General features: G+C 47.2%; 1 protein-coding gene across 2 annotated transcripts in view; it reads right to left on the bottom strand.

The window, feature by feature from the left end:
* Positions 1–25,308, bottom strand: part of LOC138450152 (myelin-associated glycoprotein-like) — a 912,268-nt gene that overhangs the window by 27,004 nt on the left and 859,956 nt on the right. The gene's annotated exons all lie outside the window — the stretch shown is intronic.

Below are 25,308 nucleotides of genomic sequence, written 5' to 3'. Positions count from 1 at the left end.
ATCTATTAAGTTTCATCAAGTGGACTTTGCCCAGAAATGGCAGTAAAACATGCTAGAACATGTCCATGCTCATATGCCTATTGCCAGGGCCCAACTTGCACGCACACATTCATACCCATTCACCCACCAGTCACTCACCCAATGGTGTCTGCTGATTTTTTTAATTGAAGGGGTATTAAGATTTCCAACAAATATGCCAGAGGGACAGAGCATAGCGTGGGAGCCCAAACCATCCTAAGGGGGTTCAGGGAGGTTTCCACCCCAAGATAAATGTTTGAATAGTGGGTTAAAATGGTCTATTATACAACACACTTTCTGTGAAAAATTGGAAAAAAAGCCAATGTGGACCTGTCCAGACATTTTTTTAATGCTTATGTTTGCTTTAGTCTTGATGATGTCCATTAAAACCTGTCATTGCACGTTAAGACATACTTAGACTGACTTACTTTTTGATAGATGCCCAGAAAAATATTCAATGCCACAGTAAGGGTCAGGACGATCGCTCAGTGGCAACACGTTTGTCTTGGACTCAAGGCAACACATATTTGAATCCTGATCCTTCACTTAGAGACTGGTCTGTGGTATTAAGTGCGTTATAAAAGATTAATTAAGAAAAGGCTGGACTGGCTGCACCAAAATGCAATCCAAGCCAGGTAATAACACTTACGATGCTTAATCTATTATAGGTGCGCAGAAAAGTATACCGTGTTTGAGAGAGGCATGGTGCTCAGAGTTAGACACAGTCACAAGGATAACAGTTAAAAACCTTCATTTAGTCTATACCAAGGGAAAATGGGGTTGGGATAGTTCCTATCTTGGCCTAAACTATATTGGGGTAATCTCAACCATAAAACCAAAAGAAATATAAGTCTCTGTCTGTCCATCAAAATCAAAAAGGTGTCTGTGTCTTAACCTCACTTCTAGACAGATACTGTTTCATAAATCTAAGCAGTTCATACAAATTCCTTTCAGGCTTCTCCAGGGTTTTCCTTTTCCCCAGGCTCAGCAGCCCTCTGTACTTTTCTCTCTGGCTTTCACAATGCTTTCTAGTGTCGTCCTAGACTTTTGCTGAGCATCAGAGTTACATTTCTTAAACATGGGATTTCTTACCCAAAGAGTTCACCATTTGTAATCTTCATCACTCTGTGCCAGAGAATTTTGAATGTGCATGAACCACCTTCTTCTATGCATGACCACTCCAACACCTTTGTCTTCAATCTAATCGTGCCCTTATCACTTGATTTCTCATTCTTTCAATTCTTCACATCAGAAGTCTTTGGAATGCGCACTTCCACTGTTCAACTATTCAACCAATACCTGGCACTCCTGGCCCACCGCATAGCTGCTCTCTGCCCCAACTTTCAGTGCTACGCGGATGACACTCAGCTCATCTTCAGGCTACCCTCGGCCTCTTCCTATACTTCCCTTATCTCTGACTGTCTGTCTGCTATCCAGGAGCGGTGTGCCGCCAATGACCTCTGCCTTAATGCCAGTAATACTGAGATTCTCATTGGCACACCAGCTCCCTCCTTTCCTGTAGCTCTCTGGCCGATGCAGCCAGGCTCTTCTTCCTACAATTTTTACTGCAGTGGGAGTGACACCCTCCACTAGGTACGATCCTTCAAAGCGAGGCTTGTTCCAAATGCGCACAAAGCTTCTTACAAGAACCCAGGGGTGTTTCTAGGTCTGGAAAAAATCCACAGCTAAGCTAATTATGGGACTGGGGGATAGCTAGCCTTTTTGGTTGTAACCCCTTAGCTTCTATCCGGGGGCTATAACCAAATGACGAAGGGGCTATAGCCCCCTGAGCGCCCCCCCTAGCAACGCCTCTGCGAGAACCTGGTCCCCTGGATACAAGCTAGGCTGTTTCAGTAAGTCACTAAAATCAACAGTTTGGCTGTCTTCATCAATCTTCTTCAATTCTTCCCTCTGATTTTTGATCTGTTAAGAAATAAAAGAAACTCTACGGTCAGATTTGTTAATAATCGTGCATCTCATTACCTATTTTTTTTGCTACACTGTGGGCAACAGTTTCTAATCAAGTGGGAGGTGCAAGAGGTACTCTCATGCAGCGTCCAGTCACCAACTCATGAGGAGTCATGTGGTGATCTGAGCCCGATGGATTTCTGAGTGCAAATAAAGCAAGGGGTAGGCAATGAAGCCATCCCTTTTTTAAAGTGATCTTGATTTTGGCTATCCTTTCTTTAAAAAGCTAATTTAATCTCTTGCATCTACCATTTGCCTGTGGGGGATAGGCAGATGAAAACATATGCCTTATCCCTAATAAAAGAGTGAACTATTCAAATAGCTAATTTACAAAATGGGGGCCATTATCAGATCGCAGTACTTTGCACAAACCCCATCTAGGAAACACCTCACGTACGAGAAACCTGGCCGCACATGTGACGTCGGGGTGCGTACATGGACCTGTCTCAATCCATCTAGAAAACTGACATACTACCATTAACATATACCTATATCCGCTGCATGTTTATAACATATCCACATAATCTATACGTAGATGCTGAAAGGGACCATTAGGTCTGGGGATTGCTCCTCTGACTGTTCTCAAAGTCTGCCCTGCTGTGAACTGCTGGCACACAATGCAGTTCACAATAAACTCTGCCACGTATTCTAATAAATTTGGCGAGAACCAATGTTGTGCAATTGTGGCAGAAAGATTCTCTCTAGTTGTGTGGGCGGAGAAGTGGGGCTGCTCCAGCGCCACCTTAAATAATGCTAGGGGCGTATCTGGCTTTGCAGTGCTGTCCTGTCTCCATAAAGCCTCAGTAGGGGATAAAGAACACTCCCATCTTTTCCATAAGTCCTGCACCTTTTGTGGTGCTCGGCCTTGTAACTCAATTAACAGTACAATGGATAATATTAAAATCTTACTGCACCATCATACATCGTCCTGACATTTGCTTAACACTTTCTACTTCATAATCACAAATTTTTGGAAAATATGCTGTCCTTTTGGCTTCAACTTCTGCGGATTTGTTTCCGCAAGAAATCATATCTGCTTTCTTAGTGTGGGCTGTGCACTTCACCAAGGCGTTAGGCAATTATTAGTTTTAGTGCCTTAATGATTTTACCTAATAGAGACGCATGTTGCACTGGTGTGCTGCATGCATGGAGGAAGCCCCTCCTTTCCAGCATGACAATCCTACGTGTACTGTTGACATTTCACATTTTCTTTATCCATTTGCGGACACGGCATATATTGTGGTCGTCCTCCCCCTTTCTCTAATAATGGGAATTGTGTAAATCCTGGTCCACAATCGTACCCACCTACCCTCTGTTTCTTCAGGTGGGACTAGTTTTGCCCGTTCGTCTTCGTCTTGGTAACAACCTTAATCTGCTTACATACAGTGGGGATATATCCCCTGCACTGCGCAACTGTGCTGGTGGTCATTCAGTATATGGTGTTGGTGCTGGTGTTTTTTCTTTTGGGTCTTCTAAATCTGACCACTTTACCCCTCTTTCTATACTTGGGTCTATCGTAAAACCACATGTGCCTTCTCTTTGCGCGCTTTTGTTTTTCTCCCTTTCTTTGTCTGACATCATTATACTCCAGCTTGTATGACTGTTGTCCCTTTCCTAGTCATCAAGATCTAGTCTACTTAAGGACAACTTTCTATGTTCGTCTGTTATTTCATCATCCATTTCACCTCCTGTTCCCTTCGGTGTAGATTCTACGATGCTCCCTTTGGTCTTATAACCATATTTAGCCAGTATATACCTATATAAATCCCCAATCCTTTTCCCCATATCTTCTGCTTCATGCTCATCAGCCCATGTCTGTATTCTTGGTATCCCTTGCAGCTCGATGCAGGGCTTTTGTGACCCTCTCTCTTCTTCCCATCGTTCTCATGCTTCGATTGGCACTATGCATCTATTAACCTATTTCATCACCCCTTGGTCCCATACTCCGTCTCATTTCTTTTGGCAGCTTGATTATGTGTTTCAGTGCTATTTAGTGTACTGAGTGGGTTGTGTCATCTGAGTGGAGTTTGGGTTGATCTTAACTGTTTACCTGGGCTGTGAGGTCATGTGGAACCTTCTAGCTTAGTGGAAGGTTGGCGGGGTCTGGTTTCCAGGATTCTGAGAATGACAGTTGGGTATTGTTCTTGATGAGTGTGGAGGTCCCGGTACTATTCTCTACTATACTACTACTGGAGAATACACTTACTTATCTATGAACTTACCTTATGGTCTTGACGTTCTGTAAGACAGGTGGACCACCTTGCATCACACTGTCATGAAATAACTGTCTTAGAAGCACATATTCTTATTCCCTGCAGGAGGGTGTGGACCCACCTCAGGTGGATCAAAGAGAAGCTTCCTAGGATGGGCCAAACATTGTGTGGACAAATCTATGGCAGATGGCTAATGCACACTCGACCCTCTCATGAATGAGCCTCTTCACACAGACTAGATCCTCGTGGCATGCGATCACTGCCTTTTGGAGGGCACTTGTTGAGCTGCCCTTGGATTGAGTTAAAGGTATCTATACCCTGCACCTCATCTGTGGACAGAGGCCGCCGTCCATTCCCTCTAGAATGCAGCTATGGCAATGCAATTCCGGTCTAGCAGCTTGTATAGCCGTCCACACTGAAACACCTGACGTACTTCAACACCTCTGCCATTAGTATACAGCAACAACCTATGAAACATTCGGTCTTGCTGGGCACACATCAAATCTCTGGCACTAGCACTCTATCCTAAACCACCACAGCACCCGACAACGTGCCCGACGACAGGGCTTCTTACTGGAGCTTGCCATCCCACTAAAGTCCTAACCTGGCAAAATGCACAAATTAATCTTTTAATTAACTCTTAGAATCTCCCACACATGGACTGCGGTCCCCGAGGGCGTTTCAACCACAAAGCACATTGAGGCCATACAAAAGGGCAAAGGGTGCTATATAAATGATGAATACAATACAATACAATGCAATACTTTATACAAAAAAAATAATTTGCTCATCATACATCTTAAACACCAAACACTCATATGTTTTAGAACAAACACACTTACGACAGACACACATATGCCACATACTCCTACACCACACGAATGACACACGCTCTTACACCACACTAATGACACACACTCTTACACCACATTCTCCTACAACACACTTTTTTACAACACACACTTATGACACATGCTCTTACCACACATGCTCTTATGATTCACTCTCTTATGAAACACACACTTATACCACCAGCTCTTACAGCACATGCTCTTATGACATACACACTTATGGCACACACACTTAGAATATTCACACTTTCAACACTCACACTTATGACACACTCTCATATCACACATTCTCTTACAACACACATACACTTACGACACACACATTGAAGACACTGACACTTAAGACCCTCACACTTATGACACACGCTCTTACACCACACACTCTTACAAAGTACACACTTACACCACTGACACTTAAGACACACACACTTTTAACACATGCTCTTACACCTCACATTCTTACACCATAGGCCCTTGCAACACACTGCTATGTGAGAGCTCACATCCAAGCCTGCCTCTCTGCGGCATCTAACAACATGGCCGAACTCTTTAAAATCTGCAAGGAACTGTTCAATCCTGTTGCAGTCTCTACCTCTCCTGTCCATTCCCAGGCCCTCTGCACAGCTCTGGCTTCTCACTTCATCTCTAAAACTCAGGATATCCTGTCCTCTCTCTCTTGCTGTCCCCCTCCAACTCCCCCCTCTACTCCCTGCTCTTCCTCTGGCACTTCACTGGCCACCTCTCCTCCCTCCTTCTCTGCCTTTCCCCTGTTCTACCCAGACGATAGACAAGTCAGATCTATGAAAGTCTCATCAAAACAGGTTCATCCCTGTTCCTCCAAAACCATCAAGGACCACATTGACTCCCTGGCTCCGGCTCTTGCCGACTTCTGCAACCACTCCTTCGCCACTGGAGTCTTCCCATCCCGCCTGAAGCACTCCCTTGTACACCCCCTTCTTAAGAAATCCTCTGCCGACCCGTCCTGACCAGCTAAGTATCGCCCAATCTCCATCACTCCCTTCCTGGGCAAACTCCTGGAAAAGTTAGCCATTTTCCAGCTTAATCTTCACAAATCTGTCGGTTGTCTTCATGACCATCAGTCTGGCTTCAGAGCTGCCAGAAGCATGGAAACTGCTCTCCTGAACATCCGTGAAGACCTGCTCTCAAACCTTGACTCCAACACCCCCTGTGTCCTCATCTTACTTGATATCTCTTCTGCCTTTGACACAGTCAACCATGCCATCCTTCTCAACCGTCTCCGTGATAATCTGGGTATCACCGGTCTGGCCCTGCCAATGCTGACTTCTTTCCTCTCTGATCGACCCTCAGGGGTCCAACTTGGGTCCTTCCTCTCCTCTATCTCTATTGCTACCTGTGGTGTCTCCCATGGGTCTAACATCTCTCCCTGTCTGTTCAACCAATACCTGCCACTTCTTGCAAACTGCATTGACGCTCTCTGCCCCATCTTTCAGTGCTATGCGGATGAGACTCAGCTCATTTTCAGGCTACCTTCGGCCACCTCTTCTCTGTCTCTTATCTATGAATGTCTCTCTGCTACCCAGGAGTGGTGTCCCGCCAATGATCTCTGCCTTAATGTCAGTAAGACTGAGATGCTCCTCATCTGCACAACCACTCCCTCCTTTCATGTCACCCTGTGGCCGGCCGCTCTTGGCCCTTTTCCTGCTCCAACCTGCAAGGCGAAAAACCTGGGGGTCATCTTCGACTCCACACTCTCCTTCTCTCCTCATATCTCTGACGTCTCTAAGAAGTAACACTACCAGCTGCACCTCCTCAGAGGTATTCTTCCTTTCTTCTCCTTCCCCCAGAAGCTCACTGTCTCCAGAGCTCTGGTTCTCTCCAGGCTAGACTATTGCAACAGCCTCTTTCTAAATCTGCCTGCTTCTACTGTCCGCCCTCTGCAACTTATCCAGAAAAGGACTGCGAGACTTGTCCTTGGCCTCAAGCCCAGGGATCGTATCTCTCCAGGACTGAAATCTCTGCACTGGCTCCTAGTGGCTGCGAGGATTAAGTTCAAAACTCTCTGCATTGTCCACAAGGCCTTCTGGGGCCTGGGGCCTCAATACCTTCAACTCTCTCTCCCTAAATACCTTCCTTTTCGAGCTCTTCGCTCCTCTGCCGCCAACTCCCTCAGGGTCAGTCGCTTCTCCAAGCATCGAATTGGTGGTAGATCTCTTTCTTCGGCTGGGGCCTCCCTCTGAAACAGCTTCCCGGCCTCCCTGAAACTTGAGGAGAATCATCTTAATTTCCGGAAGCACCTCAAAACCTTTCTCTTTGCGTCTGCTTTTTCTCCTCCTCTCCCTTGCTAATTTCCTTGCTGACACTCAAACTGCACTGGTTACCTGGCCTCCCTCTGATCTCGGGCCCAGGTCCACTCCCCCGCCTGTCGCTCTCCTGTACCGCCTTCTTGGCAACCCCCGCACTTGGTGACTGTTTTCTGTATCCCTATGGTCCCACTTCTAGCACTTGACACCGGATGTCTGCACTCACCATTCCACCTGCCACCTGCTGGCCGTACTTTTACTTATTGTTTTATTGTCTTATCCCATGTACTGCACTGTCCTCTCCCCCTCCCCCGCACACTTCTCCTCCATCCCCTGCCCATGCACTTGCGCAATCTGAATGACACCTGAACTAGTAGGATGGTTTTCTGTCCTCCCTCTGTTCCCCCTCCCTTGCCTCGTCGCGCCTTGAAACACTTGTGTAGAGGCGCGTTATAAATGCCATATCATATCATATATCATATCACTGTGTCTCGTACGTGACCACTACAATACCTTAATTTCCTTTCTAAGGTGCCCCAGGAAGTCTTTCACTCTTGTCTTGCTTTTAGCTCCACTTCGGGCTTCACACAGCTCCCCTGTGCTCTCTCGCAGAGTTGCATAACAGTTCACTCTCTTTCAACTTGTGTGGACGTGTATATGTATACGTTTAGCCATTCATCATATCGCCTCCAGTTACAATAGTTAAATGAAGTTTCCTTCTCATGCGGCTTTCACTCCTTCGCATGTCCTTCAATTTTTACTTTGTATCATTCTCGGTTCGCATCTCCCATCAACCGGGTCCCCTTTTGCTTTTAACTCACCAGTTGTGATTCGCGTAGCCTTCTGTGCCGAGGTCAGGGACTCCTTGCTCGCCGCTCCAATGCTCTGACAATCTTGCCCAGGGAAGCAAAAACCATTAAGGGTCTGGTTTTCCGAGAGCAGCTTTCCACACCTTTCCCTTCTGGGTCCTTTGAGACAATGCTCCCTCGCCACACTCTCTTGGCCCCTTTTGATCCATGGCCTCTCAGCGCTTCGGTGCTCTGTCCTCTGCTGGCCTCTCCCGGGGTGCTCACGCCGCCTCTGCAACCTCTCAGCTCGGTCTCCAATTGGGATGCCTTCTTTGGTTCTACCTCGCTCTCTGACTCTCATGTGGCTGCTCTTTTTATACACCTGAACAGCCTGAACAGGTTGCAGGTGGTTATATCCATTTAGTGGCTGACTTTGCCTGACCTCATTGATGGGACATTCATAAAAAGAGTAAAGTTCTTTTAAATGTAGTTGTTTTGTCGGGATGACATTATGGCGGGCGAAGCATTGCTAGTTCTGGTGTAAGCAGGGGTCTGGCTGACAGTAGGCTGAGTGAATGTCTGGTATGGGGTAATTTCTAAAGGGGGGAGGGCCAGGGTGTCGGATATGTTCAGATCTTCTACCATATCTCCCCTTTCTTATCGCCTGTTCATAATGATGGTGAGAGGTATAATGATGTGAGAGTGGAACTTCTGTCTTACCCTTTTTAACTCGAATGGAAACTTTATATGAGAATATAATCAGTCTTTATAGCCGCTTGGAATAGCTAAGAGGGGAGGACAGGGTCAAATTGGCACATAGGGAAACTGGTTTCCTGACTCTGCCAGGAAAGGGTTTAGATTGTGGGCTGTGTTCTAGAGGACAACTGTGCGAGTATCCAATAATAGCTTCTAAGTGAGCCTTCTTCCCTTTTCCTGAGACTCCATAATACTGTGGGCCTCATTACGACCCAGGCGGCCATGGAATGAACGGGTCGGTAAGGGACCGGCCTCGTTCATTCCGGGCCGCGCTATTACGAGGTCTGCAGCGGGACCCCCTAAGGAACGCCTGGTCAGACCAGGCGTCCTTAGTGGGACCCGCTAGCAGACGAGGATGCTAACAACGGGCCCGTCATTAACAAGCCCGTTGTTAGCATCCTCCCCATTCCCATTGAACCCTATGGGGGTTCAATGGGAATGGGGATATGCCGGGTCTGGGTCCCGTGAAAGGGATTTACCGGGCCCTCCAAGGTCGGAATGGCCCGGTAAGTCCCCTTTCGCGGGACCCGTAACCCGGTATGGAGGTAGCCATGCTGCTACCTCCGTACTCGTAATGAGGCCCTTTGTCTCTCCAGAGGGTTCCCCATACGCAGTGCCCAAGGATCCTTTATCCAGGTGATCCTACCTCGCTTGTCCGCCCCTTCAGTTGGGATCCAAGAGCAATGACCCTTCCCAGGCCACCCGGAATAAGGATCCCCGGGGAATACATGTGAAGAAACCCTCAGGTTTCTCACACATGTCAGAGCAAGAAATTGCTAGACTGGCTGCACCCAAATGATAGTGTAGCCAGTTAATAACACTTATCATACTTACTTTATTATAGAAGCCCAACAAAAAAATGTCATGCCGCAGTAAGAAATTAATAGACTGGCTGCACCAAAATGCCAGTCTAGACACGAATATCACATATCATGCCTGCTTTATCATGGGGGGGTAACTAGAGGGACAGCCCTATTTGTGGGAGGACAAAGGGCTTAGTCAGTCAATTTTTAAACAAGGGGGACATCCTGCCGCATAAAATTTGTGTATTAACATTCATTCAATCAAATATTTTGATTTTCACATCGGTCTTGACAAGGATATCTGTATGTCTACTATAAACATCATGTAGATAGAGTAACACTGTACTAGATCAAGTTCACAAAGCATTTATTATTTAGCTTGTGAATTTCTTTTTTCTTTTTTCAACAGTTTTTTGTCATTTTTGTGTTTAACATTTTTCCGTTTTACATTTTTCTTTTGTCTTTATTCATTTGTCATAAAACAAATAAGTTATATACAAAAAGGGGTTACCATACATGTTCAAATTTCACATATCTGGGTACCATTGTAGTGCAACATACATCATCACACACAAAAAGCCTAGTCGTAACTTTGCTTATTGGGAGAGTGCTCAATGGCAGACTCCCATCTCTAAACCTCTCAGAGTTTGGAGATGCCGGACAGAAGGGTGACCTAACCATAGGTCTACGTCAGGGGTTGAATTAAAAAGAGATGTTGGTAGGGACTGCTGGACACACAGGGTGCTGCGTCCAGTGATGTTTCAGCTGTGGAGTGGAATAGCCTTCTTATGGGCAGTAGAAAAGGTCTCCCTATAGGAGGAACATATAAGTAAACAAAATTAGTGAAGGACTAATCTTAACTACATATGTACACATAGGGCTTCATTACGAGTATGGAGGCAGCCATGTCCTTAGTAAGGGCATGGCTGCCTCCATACCAGGCTCCAATACCGGGTTCCTCCAATGAGGACTTACCGGGCTATTCCAGCCATGCAGGGCCCAGTAAGTCCTCATTGGAAAAACCCATTTCAATTCCCATTTGAGCCCCCACAGGGCTCAATGGGAATGGGGAGGGAGCTAATAACAGGGCCATTAATAACGGGCCCGTTATTAGCTCCCTGGACCCTTGTGGGACCCACAAAGGGAACCTCGTAATTGCGCACCCCGTAATGAACGGTGCCAGTCCCTTACCGGCACCCTTCATTACGGGAGCGCAAGCCTCGTAATGAGGCCCATAGTGTGTTTATAAAGAAGAACAAACCAAGAAGAACAAACCAAAGTTAAAATCTGTATAATGAGAGGATGACTCTCATAGGGGCACACCAGTAATTCACTGACTTTATCTGTATTTCTCTAAGGGGCTCCCTGGGGTAAGGGTAGCTAATGGCTCATAGTGTATCTTGCGTAGATCCAGTGAAGCCTCTGTAAAGGAGTACGCCCGTGGTACTCTGAATGGGAAGAAAACAAAGACAGAAAAGCAGCGTTTGTAGCTTGTTTTGTTTTGTTTGATGCTCTCCTCATTCTCAGGTCCAAAATGGAGGCCTGTTGTTGATTCTGATGTACGGTAAAAAGCGAAGAAATACCTGTTAGTTGCTTGTGTGGCACTTGAGTTCAATTAGATGGCAATCAGGGGTGCTAGTGTCTGTTCCCCATGGGACATCTGGCTCTGAGGTATCCTGTGGATGTAAAGCAGCCATGTAAGATTGATAGCTGCAGTGTCTAATAAGGCTTACAGCTGTATGGTGGAAGAGCTGCCCTCAGCCCTTCATGTTAGCAGCTCAGATCAATGCGTGCGTGTAAAGCTCCACGTACCTAGTGATTCCTAGGAGGAGATTAATGCACAGGTCTGCTTCGCGGGTTGTGCCTTGGCATCTGCGCGGCGTTCACTCACACCATGAGGCTGTGTCTCTCTAGTATATAGGCGCTCCGGGTAATGGAGTTTGCTAGAGCTGTATGCAATGACTCGTGCGCATGCACAAGGAAAAAGTGTCAGTTGGTGTTGCGTGTGCGTCCTGCTTGTGCGTCCTGTTGCCGTGGGCAACCCAGGCGCTAGCTAGTGGTTTGGGAGAGACTGGAGGCAAGGTTGGAGAATATGGGGCCAGACGTTGGTAACTAGCGGCGGCTAATGGCGCGGGATGAAATACTCATCAGGCATGTGCCTCGGGCTACCAATATCAGAAATGTATGAAAATGTATAAAAATCTGAATGGTGGCGCATGTCCATATTGTAATGAGCCAGCTTTCATGATGCTAGAGATACAAAAAGGAAAGAAAGGGCAAAGGAGGCTCTGGACGGAGCTGGCAAGGGTGCACGTGTTGCTGCCAAATACATTTATGGGGAGAACTCAGGGAGACCACTGTATGTGACAAGTTGCTTGCGTGTGGGCAACACGCAGGGTGTCGTGCACATGCAGTATCATATGCATGTGTTGGCGTGATCTATATGACAGTAAAAGCATACAAGGATGCTAGAGACTGTCCTCCTGGCTGCTAGACCCCTGGGTAGTTGTGGGGGCACATGGTGTTGACCGGGGTGTGGGGGGAGGAAGGGGAAAAGGGAGGAAAAGAGAAAGGAGAGGAGTGGATCTAGTAGCACGGGTTGTGCTTCATTCAGACCCCCGGTTATGGATTTGAGTCTGAAGATCCACCATGCTTCTTTGTGATTGATTGCACTTGTCGCATTGGCGGTGTTGAGAACTTTATCAATTACCCACCACAACATGTCGTCAGGCCCATGATGGTACTCCATCTATTGTGAGACTAATGGTGCGGTGTGTGTTTTGCAACGAATGTGGGATTTGTGCTCCCCAATTCTCTTGTTTATTTGCCTCCTGGTTTGTCCTACGTAGCGTAGTCCCCATGGGCATTCTATCACATAGACTACATTGGATGTTTTGCAGTTGGAGAATTGCTTAAGTTGCTACTCCTTATCTTCCACCATGAATGATGTCATTTTTTTTCATCAGTCTGTATGCGGTACAGGTTCCACAGGGGTAGTGACCTCTGATTTCCCTCATGTTCCATAGTTCAGTCCTTGTGTTTTTTTGTTAAGTCTGACATGGGGTCAATTTCACTGTCGGTCTCTGAGCTCGAAAATTGATCCTCACCTGAGCTTCTGGACGCCTCTACTACCGGCTTCTTTCTTCCCTTGAGTTTCAAACCTTGTTTCTTTTTGTGTAGGTATGGTCTACCGCGGGACGACACCACCGTGTTCTGGAAGAGAACCAGAAGACCAGTGGCCCCGGTCCCGCAATAGCCAAATAGGGGAAAAAGCCTTGGACCGGCAAAAAATCCCTACGAGTGTTCTTTGTTGGTTAAGGAGTAATACGCTCCTTGATTGAGCAAATGAAAGATGATGTGCCAGAAGGAAATCCACTGGGTGTCCACTTGAAGACTGGAGTTCAATCCCAGCAGAGCTGAAGCGATTTGTATGTGTGATCAGCGAGAGCTGGCAGTAAAGAGATAAATCCACAGGGAGTAGATTGAAGCAATGAACGGGCGAAATCCAGGAGGCGGTAAGTAGAGGATGCAGAATGAAGAGAGAGCAGAGCGAAAAGAGGAAATAAGAATGACGGGGAACCCACAGGATGGGAGAAAACACGAAGCCATGAATAGAAAGGAGAGAGGGCCCGATGAGAAGCACTTGAGAGAGCCGCCAAGAAGCAGAAAGCGAAAACCAAGAGCAGGAAGGCTGATGCCAAGGGGACAAGAGAAAAAAGTAAAGCAGGCTTACCTAAGCCAAGAGCAAAACTAGCATATGGCAATACAGGAGAAATCCAGGCAGTTGCAACACAGCAGCTGCCGGGAGTAGGAAGGCTAAATTCTCCCGGCGGTGGCCATGACAGAAAACAACTAGACCGCAGCTGAAAAGTGGATCAGAATGTGATGGAACATTCAATGGCGGATTTGTCTCCATTGATCTCAAATGTACCAGGAATGTGGGCGCATGAAGGTATGCCCCCTCCAATTCTGAGGGAGGCCCGGATTGCCTGGATGGGCTCTATGGAATCTGCCTACCAGAACTGGAGCTCGAACAAAAAAGCTGGTTTCCCAAGAGTCTTCCAACGAAGGATACCCCTTCCATGAGACTAAATATTCCAGGCGACCTCTTCTAAATCAAGAGTCTCTGATGTATAACACCTCATATTCTTCCTGACTGGCAGACATTGGAGGCTTCGTCCTATTATGGGTGTGGTGGTGGCATGAGCATCCGTAGGTCGCAAGAGAGACGTATGAAAGACGGGTGAACCCTTCCGAGGCTCTCGGGTAGTTTCAAACAGAAAGCAGCTGGGCTGGATTAATCTGCGACAGGATTTCATAGGGTCCCAAAAAACGTGGAGACAGTTTGGATGGGCGCACTCAATTTGGCAGATATTTAGTTGGTAGCCATACCTTGGAACCGACCACCAAGGAGGTATCAATGGTGCGTTTACGATCGGCTTGTTCCTTGTAAGTTCTCTGAGCTTCAGTGAGAGCAGTCTTGGCGATCTTGTGTGCCTCAGAGATCTCTCAAAGTTTACCTTTGATGGAAGGAATATTGTATACAGATGATACCACAGGCAAGATGCCTCTGGGGTGCAATCCACAGGTACAGTAAAACGGGCTTAGTCCCAATGCAGAGTGTACAGTATTTTTATACACAAATTCTGCGGTAGGCAGCAGTGATATCCAATTGTCTTGAAGATTGTTAACGTAACATCTCAGGTACTGCTCTAAAGTGCCAGTGAGCCGTTCAGTTTGGCCATTTGTCTGTGCGTGGAATCCTGACGAGAGTGCCCTTTACACTCCAAGTTTGTTACATAAGGCAGTCCAAAACTTGGACGTGTATTGATAACCATGATCAGAAATGATCTTATCGGGTAACCCGTGTAGACGAAAAATGTCCTGAAGAAACACCTCTACCATGTCAGAAGCAGAAGGGGTACCTTGTAATAGAGAGAAAGGGGCAAGTTCGGTGAAGGTATCAATCGTCACCATAATACATGTGCATTCTTCAGAATGGGGGAGATCCACAATGAAATCTGTGGATATTAGACTCCACGGAGTGTCAGGAATAGGAATCTGTTCGAACACACAGATGGGCTTCTGTGTGTGATGTTTACTTCTGGCGCATTTGGTGCAAGCCTTGACATATTCTGCTATGTTGGTCTTCATGCCCGGCCAAAAGAATGAACGTCTTCAGTCCCTTTTCTTCCGCTGTGACCAGCGGTGAGATGATCATGGCACCAACTCAATACTCGATTGCGGAGCTCCTCATGAGGGATAAACAGCTTATTGTTGACAAACAAGAGACCATCCATTCATACCACTTGAGATTTGGACGGCCAAGAGACAAGTTATTGGTTAGTGGCAGCCCTGACTTGCTGAAGAAAAGAGGAGACAGTAGAGGCAATTTTCTTTCCCTGAAACAATCTTTCTGCGAGGCCCGCCGCAGGATGTTCGGAGGAACATCTACGGGAAAGGGCATCAGCGTTTATATTCTGGCTTCCAGGGAATATAGATAAGTTCGAAATCACATTGTGCAAAAAAATGCACCCATCGGGATTGCTGTGCAGTAGCACATTCCATATTCTGTATGGCCTTGAGGTTTTTATGGTCCGTTCGGATGACAAAGGGCTGGGCACCACCTTGAAGGAGATGGCTCAACTCCTCGCAGGCTATCTTCATGGCCAGCAATTCACACTCAATTACGGAATAATTGCTCTGGCTAGCTTTGAGGGTTTTAGACAAATAAGCCACTGGATGTTCATTTCCTCCATGGTTCTGTAGTTGCACAGCACCAATCGCATTGGCTGAGGCGTCAGCCTCCACTATGAAGCCTTGGGTCTGATCCGGTTGGCGAAGGATTGGGGATGAACTGAACCTCTCTTTGAGGAGTTGCAGGGCTGATTCAGCCTCTTCTGTCCACCGAAAAGGTTTGTTGTTTTTCTTAAGCAGACTTGTAATGGGAAGAACTGTGTGAGAGAAATTTGAGATGAACTTGCAGTAGAAGTTAGATAGGCCCAAGAATCTCTGCACATTCTTGATGGAAGGGATGGCCAGCTGAGAATAGCAGATACCTTTCTTTGGTCCATCATGATACCTTCTTTGGACAGGATGAATCCTAGGTAAGGAACAGATGAAACTTGAAACTGCCACTTTCCGGGTTTGACCAAAAGATGGTTTCTTTGCAGCCTTTAGAGAACCACACAGAGGTGTTTAGTGTGTTCTTGGATGGAAGATCAAAATACCAAGATATCGTCCAGATATATTATCACAGAATGAAATAGAAGGTCAGAGAATGTGCGGTCCATGAACCGTTATAAAATCGCCAGAGCATTAACCAAGCCGAAGGGCATGACCCTGTATTCATGATGCCCATAGGGTGTCCTAAAGTCGGTTTTCAATTCATCTCCCCTTCGGATGCGGAGCAGATGGTATGCATTCCTGAGATCCAGTTTTGAAAAAACAGTAGCCCTCTGCACTGCCTCTATGATGTCACAGATAAGGGGCATGGGGTATCTGTCTCTGATGGTTACCTGATTGAGACCCCTGCAATCAATACAGGGCCTAAGTTTGGTGGAATCACATTTGGCAATTCAAAACAGAGAAGCACCTGCAGGAGATTTGGAAGGTTGGATGAGCCCATTCTTGAGATTGGCGTCGAGATACTTGCGTAACACCTCCTTCTCCCGAAGAGATAGCGAGAACATGTGGCCAAACAGCACTAGGGTATCTGGCATGAGGTCAATGGCGCAATCTTCGGGACGGTGAGGGGGTAGATATTGAATCACCTTGTCCACGAAAATGATGTCAAACTTTTGGATCACCGCCGGAATACAATGAACTGTGCGTATGTTGGAATCTGTAGTTGAAAGCATGGCTGATTCATAATGCAGGGAATGCAGACACTGCCACTTGCGGTAAGAGGAATGGCAGCTTAAGATGTTCAGGGCCCAGTCAATAGTAGGGTTGTGCTTTCTCAACCAAGCGATTCCTTGTATAACTGGAAAATGGGCAGCTCTGATCATATCGAATGTCATGTCTTCCGTATGTTGCTGGGTCCTGAACTGAGAGGGGTGCCGTCTACCCCCTCCACCTTCTGATCCTCTTCATTGGGCATGTGAAGAATCCCAATCTCAGCAGCCGAGAACGTATCAATGAAATTATCCCCTGCTCCACAGTCAATAAGAGCAAGAGTGTCAGCTGTCTTGTTCCTCCAGGCCAATTGAAGAGAAACTACCATGAGCCGAGAATCCTCAGAGACACGAGAAGGAGCAATAGCCATTACAACATAGGGACTTTCCACAACACCTCGGACCCTGGTACCACCTTGTTAAAATTTGAATTTCATTTCCTTTTTGGATCCCATTTGTGCCTTTTGTGACTACTCGGCCACCTAGTGAGTTTAGCTAGAAGTGTGCTGTGCAGCCACTCTTTCTTTCATTCCTCAACTAACTTCTGCCTCTGCTATGCCTCTCACCCATCTTCTTTAACTGCTACACTATCACCTTTTCTCCCTCTCTCACCACCTCCCTCTCTCATGAAGACTGGAAGGAAAAAGCACAAAAAAGACATCCTGCCCTCAAATCCTGGCCTATCCATTGCAGACACTTATGTCAGTGCAACTTCCAGACAGGTCTTTACTGATATCCTCTTCTCTGTCCCTTCTCCAGATCTATGGACTCCTCATCTCATAGCGTTTCACATCCTCTCCCATTAATGGTGGCATCCAGTGGGAAGTCCTCTTGGACGGCTTCCCATCATCGCGCTGCATCATTAATGTCTACCACACAGGGACTATCTTGGTTCAGGGTCCTCAACCCAACCTCCTCCTCTTTGACCGGTGCCTGCCGTCCCTCATTAACATCCTACCTTCAACTGCTTCTCCCCCTCTCTATGTCCCTCCCCCTCTGACTGGTGTACCATGTCCTTGTACTCCACATCAGAAAACCTTCAAAGGCAGAGACCTCCTTCACCTGGCTACTTTTAACGCCCGCTCAGCAACAAACACTCCGCCAACATCTGCCTCCTTCTTGAAGACTCTGTCCTCGACATTCTCGCTCTTACCGAGACTTGGTTCAATGCCAGCTCAGTCACTGCTTTTGACTCCTTCTCCTTGATGGCTTCAAGATCATCTCCAAGCCACGACCTCACTGTGCTGGCGGTGGGGTTGCCTTAATCTTCGCTGAGTGGGTTCATTCTTCTGTCATACCCACCCAGCTCTACAATTCCTTTGAGAGCCTGGTCTGCAAGCTGGCTGTCTCTCCCTTCTCGTCTCTGACCATTGCTACCATCTACAGGCCTCCTGGCACCACCAACCTGTTTCTCTCTGAATGGGCTGATTTCTATTCCTCCATGCTCTCAAGCACCTCTAATCTCCTCCGCATGGCCGATCTCAGCATCCAATTGGACCCCTCTGTCACAGAATCCCCTCTCTTCCTTGACCTCTGCACATCACTATCCCTTTCCATTCTCCCTTCTGGGCCGGCCCACTCGGCTGGATGCAATCTGGATGCCCTCATCCATTATATCCTCTCTCTCCCCCCACCAGGGCCACTCCCCCCTCTTGGTCAGACCATTCTCTCCTCTCCTCGCACCTGGGTTCCCTCGGCCCTTTGACCGCCCCTCCAAAATCCCTACCAACCTTGTTCACGAACATCCGTCTCATGAAACGAGTGTCAGCTGCTGCCTTCGCATCAACCTTCACCCCCCCCACCCCTAGACTCTACCATGACTCTGCTCTCAGCAACCTCCATTTGGCCATTACCAACACCCTTGACATTCCTGCCCCAGTCATGAGGAACCGCCTGAAACCTGACTCCAAACATAACACCTGGTATGACTCTGAACTTGCAGCCCTAAAACATAAGTGCAGAGCTGTGGAACAGAAGTGGCAAACCTCAGGATCACCCTCTGCCAAACTGGCTTGCTGCCTGTTCCAAAAGCAATACAGACTCTCCATCCGTGCCAAGAAAAGGGCCCACATCCAGGCACAGGTATTGGGTCCAACCAACAACATGGCTCAACTCTTTAAAATCTGCAGGGAACTAGACAACTCTTCAACAGTCTTCTCCTCCCCTCTTCCATCTCAGGCCCTCTCTAACGCACTGGCCACACACTTTACCACTAAAACTCTGGACATCCTGAGCATCCTTGCTACTTTCCCGCCCGACCCCTCCCTCACTCCCTTGCCTCCTACAGCTTCTCGCACTCCTTCTTCCTTCTTCTCCCCTGTCACACCTGAAGAGGTCACCAGAGTTGTCTGCTCCATGAAGGTCTCTTCCAAACAGGTTTCCCCTTGCTCCTCAAGAAACAATGAAGGACAACATTGGCTCTCTTGCCCCTGCACCCGCTGATCTCTGCAACCACTATTTTGCCAGTGGTTCGTTCCCATCCTTCCATAAGCACTCTTGTGCGCCCCCTCCTGAAAAAACCTTCAGCAGACCCTACCCGTCAAGCCAACTACCGCCCTATTTCTATCACCCTATTCCTTGGGAAATTGCAGGAGAAGCTGGCCTTTCCACAATTTACCTCACACACTGAACTTGTTGGTGGTCTCCACAACCATCAATCTGGATGCTGAGCATCCAGAGGCATGGAAACTGCTCTTCTGAACACCCGTGAAGAACTGCCTGCATCTCTGGACTCTAACTCTCCATCTGTCCTCATCCTACTCAATGTTCCCTCTGCCTTTGATACGGTTAACCATTCCATCCTCATAAAATGGCTCCATGATAACCTTAGTATCTCAGAGCGGGCACTGGACTGGTTTACCTCCTTCCTAACTGACCGCTCGTCTCAAGTCATTTTAGGCACCTTCTCCTCACCTACTTCCTTCTCCACCTGTGGTGTCCCCCAGGGCTGAAACCTTTCCTCCTGGCTCTTCAACACGTTCCTTGTTCAGCTAGCACTCCTCATTTCCATCTTCTCTGACAACGTCCAGTGCGACGCAGATGACACACAACTTTTGCAAACTCCCTGCTGACCCTCTTGCATCTTCCATCATCCCAGGATGCCTATCTGCCATCCCGTCCTGGTGTACTTCCAACAATCTCTGCCTCAATGCCAACAAGAATTAGATAATTCCCATTGGGAGCCCCGCTCCCTCTTTTTTCCCCTCACTCTGTCCATCCTCTATGGGCTCTCCCCTGCTCCTTCTTTGGAAGCCAGAAACCTTTGAGTCATCTTCCCAGGCTCCCGGTTGTGGCACAGATTCAATTCAAATCCCTCTGCATGATTCACAAGGCTGTCTGGGGCCTGGGACCACACAACAGCAACTTTCTCTTACTAAATACTCTCCCTCGAGACTTCTGCGGTCCTCTTGCACCAATCACTGGAGGCCTATCACTTTCTCTAGTTGGCTCCCTCTTATGGAACAACCTCCCACTCCCTCTCAGTCTTGAGCAGGACTTCCTCAAATTCCGGAAGCTCCTCAAGACTTTGCTCTTCAACTCTTCCTTCCCTTGGCCCTCCTCTGCTAATCTCAAAGTCGCTGTGAATGGTGGCCAGGGCCCTTTTTTATCCCTCGGGGACCTGGCCTCCCATACCCAATCGCCCCAGCCTCTGCCTACCTCTCAGCACTTGCCCCACTACCCACCGGCCTCAATCCAGTAGGCTTGCACTTTCTACCCAATGCGGCCCCAGGCTGCATAGCACTTAGCTTCCTATGCATTTCATCTGCTGCTCACCCATGAGCACTGACATTCCAAACTTACCAACAGCCCCAACTTCCCCTCTTCTCGCTGCACTTGCATGTTGTGAATACTCACAAGGCATATTTGGCTCGTCTTTATCCTCCACTGTTTTCGTTGTTTTTCAATCCCATGTTCCCACCCTGCTACCCTGTGGCCGCTTTGAAACAGAATTGACTTACTAAATAAGCGCCTAACGAATGCACAATAAAGAAATACATTGTGTGGTGAATGAATGCTTGTTATGTGTGAGGTCAAAGTGAGTGATGTCATTGTAGAATGAGTATGTGTGATTATCATTGCTGGTATGGTATGCTAGGTGTTCCACCAGTGTCAGTTGAATATGTAGTCGTGGTGGGCACCAGTGGGTCTTTGTCCTGTAAAATACTTGGACTTTTTATGTAACTTAAAATGATGTGTCCTGGGAAGTCACTTTGCAACAGCCCCTCCCCCGCCCCTATCTTCCCACTGGAGTTTTAAACAGGACTGCTGACTTCGGAGTTGGGGCCAGAGGGATTCTGGAGAAAGCAGTCCAACCACAAGTCAGTGGTGTCTCCTGAGTGTGTGGCAAATTTGAGTCATAGAGGCAAAATTGTTGAAGAAACCAGGCTCACAAATTCTTTTCGATTAGTATCAAATTTAGATTGTCTTGCAAGACAGTCAAAAGAACAGTGTGCGCACTACACCAGAAGAAACCTACAACAACCTGACCCTCCTACCAGGCTTCCCATTGTATAGAACCAGCTATTATGACCTATGTGAAATCACCTAGGAATGTTCCAGAATCTAAACTCAGATATTATAATTAGGGAGGAGGCGTCCTTCCACTGTCCAGTTAATAAAAGATGAGCAGAAGAGCCAATTGTCGACACATGTGTCCATCGTGCATGTTAGGGAGAATTCTCTCTTTAGGCTGAATTTCCTAACCTAGTGAGTCCCCCAGCAGCTTTGCTGGATTTCTGGAGTTTGGTTTTTTCTCCTGCCAAGAGTGAGACTCTTTTTCTCTCACTCTTGGACATAATTGATGGTGTTCCTTTGACTGTTAATGTGTTTTATGGGCTATAGAGTCCTTTACTCCATAGGGTCTCATGTGTTTTTACTATGTGTGTTACACAGCACCCTCAGTGCAGTGACACAGGGGTGTCATAGTGACACCCCACCATAGACTCCATACCCTGGGACTGACTACTGTCTCCCAGGACATGTAAAGTCACCATTGGCTTTACTAGTTCCAAATTATTAACAGAAACCGGTACAAACCATCATATTGTGGACGTACTGGACGGGGCAATTCGATTGCCCCGGGGTCTGTTAGTCGAGGGGGCACATCTCTGTCCCCCCTGATCGAGTTTTGGCTGGTGGCAGTGGATACTACTTTTTATATTCGACCGCGAATATATCCCTATGGGATTTTCCCATTGTTCGAGGCTGCCAACTTTAATTATTTAATTCTCATAGCCTCGAACATTCTGCCGGTTTATTTAATTAATATTAATTCGCCAGTTGGTATTTTTTTGCCAGGACTCAATTCTAAAATGACGTTTGTGTTCTCTTCTGTGACTCCAACCCAAGTTGAGCCCTTTGTTCCACTTTTTGGCGGGCTTCTCCACAGAAGCCTCCAAAAGTGGTGCCACTCTGTCTGGGTACCACAGGGGGTGTGGGAGGGGGTTTAGGCACCCTGGACTGAGTTACCTTGGTAACTCAAGTCGCACTCTTGTGTGATTGACCCAAGTGGTGAGCCGGCCGGCTCACCACTTAGCATGTTTGATTGACAGCTAGGCTCAGTGAATGGGGGTGTGCTGCATAAAAGCAGGGCTTTGGGGACTGGAATTTCAGAAGTCGCCACAGGACCTGAGAATCTGACGAGGGAGAAGCTGAGCCGACCTACCACGATGACACCACCGGTGGAGCCCTGAGGAACCGACTCACCACTTCCCGACGACAGGGAAGATCTCCCGGCTGGAGAGGCTTCTTCCCCTGACTGGTGGGCACAACCAGTTTACCTTCTTTTCCTCGCATCCCAGGACGTCTTGTGGTCGAATTGCCCGTGCCAAGCACCCCGGCAACCAGATAGCCACTTACCACTGGACCGCGAATACAAGGACCGCTCCTTTTACCTGAGAACTCTGCGGCTGGTTTCTTCCCTGGCAGTGCAACGGACTCCTGTCTTCCTCCCCGACGAGATCCTCTCTTCCCCGGACGAAACACTGACTTGCATCCGCTGCCAGGAACAACTGCCCCCGCTGGATTATCCTCACCACTTTAAGGTACCGTGTCCGCCAGGCCTCCCTTTCTAAAGATTGCTACAAGGTAATAATAATCTCTTAACCTTCTGGACTGGGCTGGCCGCCTTGACCATCTAACTGGTCCCTTTCTTTGGTCAAACTCTTTTTGAACCTTTTCAAGACTTTTGTGCACTGCAACCGTGTGACCTTGGACACATTTCGTTCTGATCCTCTTAAAGTGGATCCGGCCTTCTGAACGCTAACTTCACGGTTTTACTTTGCCTTCCTCTCTTGTTGTGTTCTTGTGAAAGTGTTGGGATCTGTTTCAAATTATACTCTGCTCTTCTCTCCCTTTTTAAAACGAATTATTAGAGTGCCATCTCCGTTAAGTGCTCACCGCTGTCTGAAAATAAGTGGGGCTTTACTTAAGACTTGTCTAATATTCTTTTAAGGAAGTGTATATCTTTTAGTGACCATGTTTCTTAACTGCTTTAACCTTAGTGCCTGTGTGTTTTACTAGATGTGGTTTTAAATAAATAATTATATCTCTTTTACACCAAGCTCTGGTCAGTGTTTACTTGTTCTACTGTGTTCTTCTGACCTATTGTGAATACTCTGTATACTGTCTAACTCTTCTTGAGGGAAGTCTGACTGCTCAGCCACAGCCACCAAGTGAATCTGTGTGGTACAGACTGCTACCAAGTGGGTTTACTGCCAAACACCTGTAGTCTTAAATCTTTTGCAGTGGTCCCAGAGGGAACTGCACAGGTTTCTGCCTAACAGCGCACATCACAGTAACTTCCCTCTGCAATGACGAAGCCACTATTTTTCCTCTTGCCCTCTGCAGTTGGGATGATGTTGTTCTTATTCTTATTGTTCGGTCTACATTAAGAGATTATTGTTGTTAATAGATGTGTCCTGGCAAACAAGCATTGTGTTTAGACCTCATCAAAGCTTCTATCATGTAAATTCCTTACTCTTTGTGTTTGAAATGCCACCATGCTGCGGGAGTGGGTCACACAACACTGTAAAAAGTGCTCTCGATGAATAGGCCAAATATTGTAACTCTCTGTGGTCAGTCTGTTGTGAGTGAGTGGCTGAGAGGAGATTAAGGTGATCAGAAGCTGCTGCTGTCTCCTGCCCAGTAGTATAGCGGTCACTGAGAAGGGCAGACTGTAATGAGGAAAGATCACACCAGGTACGTTTACCATGTGTATTATTGACTTGCTTGAAGACATCAGACACAGACGCCCTACTTGTGAAACAGGCAAGGCTAAACTGCCAACACTTGAGAAACAACAACACAGGGCGTTCTACATTCTGGAATGGGCCTACCTCATATGCTTATCCAAGAACACACAGATGCTGGCACATTCCAAAGAGACAGAAGCCACTGCCTGATAGCATACTTACTGTTGTGAAATACATAACATAACTTGTCATTTACGTAACACAGACTCATAGGGCTAATGTTACCTCTTGTCTTTGAGCCTTGTTAGCAGTTCTCAAAATGTAGTTTTGCAGTGAGCCTGACTCTGGACCACAGAATATACTGCACTATATGGTAATGCGCTGTATGCTGAATGACGGTCAGAGTTGGACTATTATATCCAGTTAGTCGCCAAAATAAATAATACACTGGGATTGTACGGAGAGGATGTATGATGTTCCCTGGCCCTGGAGAACTGATATGGTTGTTGCTGCACAGTAGTATCTCAGAGCACACTCCATAAAAAGGCTCTAACTAAGGCAGTAGGCAGTTCCCTTTCGGCAAGGAGTGAGTGCACCATGAAACTAATCTGGGTGGAGAAAAACATGTATGTCATGGGGAAACGCTGCCTTTATTCAGGCTTTTGCGGTTCAGGTGATTCAAGGGTTCAGTGAATTGAACACCTTTTTGGAAAGAAGCCCTGTATTTGTATCCTGTTAAGCCTCAATAGGCGAGTGCACCATAAAAAAGTGGTGTGAAAAGAAACACTGTGTGCCTTGGCATTATGCGGGACTGGAACATAAAACCTAATAGTTGTGCCAGTGCTGACTGTGGGGATCAAAAGGACATCACCTAACCACAGCTAATAGAGGGTTTCCCAAGAAAAGGTTGAAATAGCGTGGTACCGTTCACAGACCAACCTGAGCCAACAGGTAAGTTTACTGTAGGTTTATTCAATACGATAGTCAGCAAAAACACTGGCACGTCCCTTAGCGCCAGCTTACACTGTTCAACAGTAGCTCTTGGAACCCTGGTTCAGATCACACCACCGCACGCACTCCACACTGACATCACAACGTTCCAGAGAGTCAGTGACATCACCAGCAAGCCAAACATACATTACAACAAAGGTCTTATCCACAAAATCAACAACGCAATAGGAAGTTTGAGCTACTAAAGCCCCTGTGTGCCTGAGAACAGTGCACCCAGGGGTGTTGTGTCCATCGGGTGCATGTGCTTGTGTGTGGTGTGGCCAGTCCAGGCTCTTCAACCCCTCGCAAATGACATGGAGACGACTAATGACAGTGATAGGCAACGTCTCGCGAGACTGTACCAGCTGTCTAGCAGAGATGAATCGGGACTAAAATAGTGGCAAGATGTGTGGGCAGGTTGGCTGTTTTGGCAGTTAAGTAAGATAGATATGTACACGTGTCCCTCTCAAGAACACCAGAGGTGTGGAGCACTGGATTAGAGGAAATGAATTCTCAATAAATGAATACACGTGTCTGGGGTTGCGGTGGT

The sequence above is a fragment of the Ambystoma mexicanum genome, chromosome 1p (assembly GCF_040938575.1).
Source record: "Ambystoma mexicanum isolate Mex_15411 chromosome 1p, UKY_AmexF1_1, whole genome shotgun sequence".
NCBI classification, from domain to species: Eukaryota; Metazoa; Chordata; class Amphibia; order Caudata; family Ambystomatidae; genus Ambystoma; species Ambystoma mexicanum.
Note: the sequence above shows the minus strand (reverse complement) of the source record. Positions and strands in the feature narration are given on the sequence as shown.